The sequence below is a fragment of the Pristis pectinata genome, chromosome 20, assembly GCF_009764475.1.
Source record: "Pristis pectinata isolate sPriPec2 chromosome 20, sPriPec2.1.pri, whole genome shotgun sequence".
Taxonomy (NCBI): domain Eukaryota; kingdom Metazoa; phylum Chordata; class Chondrichthyes; order Rhinopristiformes; family Pristidae; genus Pristis; species Pristis pectinata.
The window spans coordinates 39,054,232-39,057,575 of NC_067424.1; the positions used below are offsets into that span (position 1 = coordinate 39,054,232).

Sequence of the window (3,344 nt, forward strand, 5' to 3'; positions counted from 1 at the left end):
TAATTCCATTTTATCTGCATTCTACTGAGTCCTTTGACAACATTACTCATTATTCACAACTCCGCCAAGTTTTGTGTCACCTGCAAACTTACTCATCAGCCCACCTCTGTTTTCATCCCAGTAATCTATATTTACGTCACTAAAAACAAAAGTCCAAGGAATAATGCTTGCGGAACACAATTGATCACACACCTCTATGCAGATAGTACCCCTCTACCAGTTGTATCTGTCTTATGTGGGCGGGTGGATTTAAAATCCAATCTAGCAAGTCATCATGAGTTCCTTGAGCATTAAATTTTTGAATCAGCCCACATTGGGGACCTTGTTGAATATTTTACAAAAATATATGCATACAACAGCCACTTCCCTATCCTCACCAATCATCTTAGGCCCTTCCTCAAAAACTCGATGAACTTTGTAAGAAATGACCTCCTCTGCACAAAGTCATGCTGATTATCAATGATCAGTCCATACTTTTCCAGATGTAAGTAGATCCTATAGCTAAGAATCTTATCCAACAATTTCCATATCGCTAACAAAAGACTCGTCGGCCTATAAATTGCTGGTTTGTCCCCATTGATCTGAAACAAATAAAGAGCTTTGGCTATTCTCCGGCCTCTAGAATGTCGCCTGTGGCGAAAGAGGTTACAAAGATCTCAGTCAAGGCCCCAGAAATCTCCTTTCTTGCCTCTCTCAATAAACTCGTATGGATTGCACAGAGCTCCTGGGGACATCGATCCCCATGTTCGTCAAGAGACCCAACACATTCATCTTGTCACAGAATATCAGTATACACCTCCCTTATCTCAGTACTCTCCATGTCCTTCTCCTTGGTGAATACCGATGTGAAGTTTTCATTTAGCACCTGTCTCAATTCCTCGGGATACCAGACATAAATTCCCTCCTTTCTCCATGAATGGTCCTACCCTTTCCCTAGTAACCTTCTTGTTTTTAATTATATATAAAATTCCTTGGGATTTTTCTTAATACCATTCGCCAAGGACACGATAGTCATTTTTAGGCCTCCTGGTCAACCTCCGCGGCAGATAGGCCCGAATTATGTTGATGCATATGTTCTGCCGTTGTCATGTCTCTCAACACCAAAGCTTGGAACAAACGCTCTGTTCGACGCTCTGTCGCGGGAAGAGAGTACAAAATGGACAGTATCCAAAAGCGAATGAATCGAGCTCTACCAAACCAGTAAACATTCAAACTCTTACCAATAATAAAAGCTACTTGACTATTATCTCAGTCAAACTGAATAATGTCACCCGTTTCCACATTATTTTGTATTCACCATGTCCTCGCTCATCACTTCGTCTGGCTGCATCCTTGTGAAGGATTTTCATTCCTTCTCAAAACTCATAATGAATACATTATGACACAGTAACAAACCTGGACACCAAGTCCCATCATATAAATCAATAGCTTTGGCAGCATTAATCCCAACGACTTCTGCCCTCTTATTCGTCAATACAAATGGATCATTTTCCGACCTTCCACCTTCTGTCCATTAATCAATCGTCACGCCAGTATTTCCAACAAAACTATATGCAATAGTTTTGCTCAACGTGACGCATCTTACCGAATGCCTTTTCAAAGCTTAAATGCAACATAATCACGGTTCACTCTCATCAGTTCTGCTCTGTGCAAATATTGAAACCCCCTTGCAAACTTTTCACACCAGACTTCCATTTGATAAATATTGTTCTCCCTGTTTAATTCCATTATTATTTTCTAAGATCCATGTATATTTGAATATTTCCATCTTATCTTCTTGTGCACATCGTTTTCTAGTTCGCTTTATTTTTGTACCTTCCAGAGTAAGCGCATTTATGCAATCAAATGTGTGAAAACCGGTCTTCAATTCGAAAAAAAACAAGGATGTTTATTACTGCATCCATGAATTCCCTGGCCAGCCGTTAAAGTATTGAATCGTGCAGATTTTTAGGCCTTGAATAGCTTTAATTGCCCAGTTTCGCAATAATTTAACCAATACGTTCAAACTTAGCGAGCACGAATTTCTTGCAGTTCCACCGTTGCACTTCACAATCTGGAGTACATCGCCTCAACGTTGTTTTCCACATTTTAAACCTCACTCTCCTCAGCTTCAATTTAACTAGAAGTAAACTTCTGATGCCTTTAATTATTCGAGTCAATCTAACACCTCGCTGGAGCATCTCCACGGGGATGGGTATTATGACTGATCACTCTTTGGTTCAAATTTCACAAACACCAACAAATTAATTTTGTCTCCACGAAAAAAGCCAGTGGAGGCTGATACAGGCGCATCCAGCAGCTGCAGTCTCCTGACAAATCAACCCATTCATTTACAGAGCTCCATCCATTTCGTTCCATGTACATCTTATAGAGAAGCTAGAGGTAACGAGCAGAGCAATCGCCATCGACAGACAGTGGTTATCCATTCGGATGCAAATCCTTTCATTTCGTCGCAGGAAACGCATTCATGATTTGTGCCTCAGGAACTATTTTCTGCCCACGTCCCAAAAATGTATGGTCCGTTCCAGGCTCTTGCCTTTTCGACATTTACCATTGTTTCTTCCATCTATTTTACTTTTTACATTCTTTCTGTCTTTCTTTGTACTGTATGCTTCTGCCCAGTATCTACACCACTTAAATGAGTAATCAGTACCACCATTCTCTTTAAGCTGTAACCGTCTTCAATTCGGAGAGATGGTAGTGAACATGTTGGTCTGTAGGTTCTACCATCGAAGACGTAATCTCGTAAACGGAAACGGACAAATCTGAAATAATATTCCAGCTGATCATGAGTTGATGACTGATTTTTTGTTGTTGTTTCTTGCTCGGTATGTGGAGGGTTCTCCTTTCGCGCTCTTTTCAAACAACCTGTGTTCATACTTTTTTTCCGGATAATATTAGAATGATTTATATTTTATTGCTGCGAATTTATTTGGGATTATTGGAGAACCTGCCCCTCCCTCTGATTTTAAATCTTGGCGTGGGCGCTCTCTAGTTTTCGTTTACAAGTAGAGTCGGAGTCATTCTTCCAGAGAAACGAATTGCTGATTTCTTCCCCGGCATAAAATGAAAAGACACGGACATCATTTGTCAACTATTGTGCTGCCAGTAAATGCTGGTGAATTTGTTTGTATTCCCAGCTACTCTGTTTTATTTGGATAAAATAAAATGCACAGAGTTCTTTGGACACATAGTCTGTTTTGTCAGATGTACACGCGGATATTTCCGCCGACAATTATTCTAGACATAAAATTAACCTTACTGGCAGTGGTGGGATTTGAACCCACGCCTCCTTAGAGACTGGAGCCTAAATCCAGCGCCTTAGACCGCTCGGCCACACTACC

General features: G+C 40.6%; 1 non-coding gene across 1 annotated transcript; it reads right to left on the reverse strand.

Annotated features, from left to right (window-relative positions):
- Positions 1-3,262: 3,262 nt before the first annotated feature.
- On the reverse strand, positions 3,263-3,344 carry trnal-uag (transfer RNA leucine (anticodon UAG)). Its single transcript has one exon. It is a non-coding gene; the product is annotated as a tRNA-Leu (tRNA).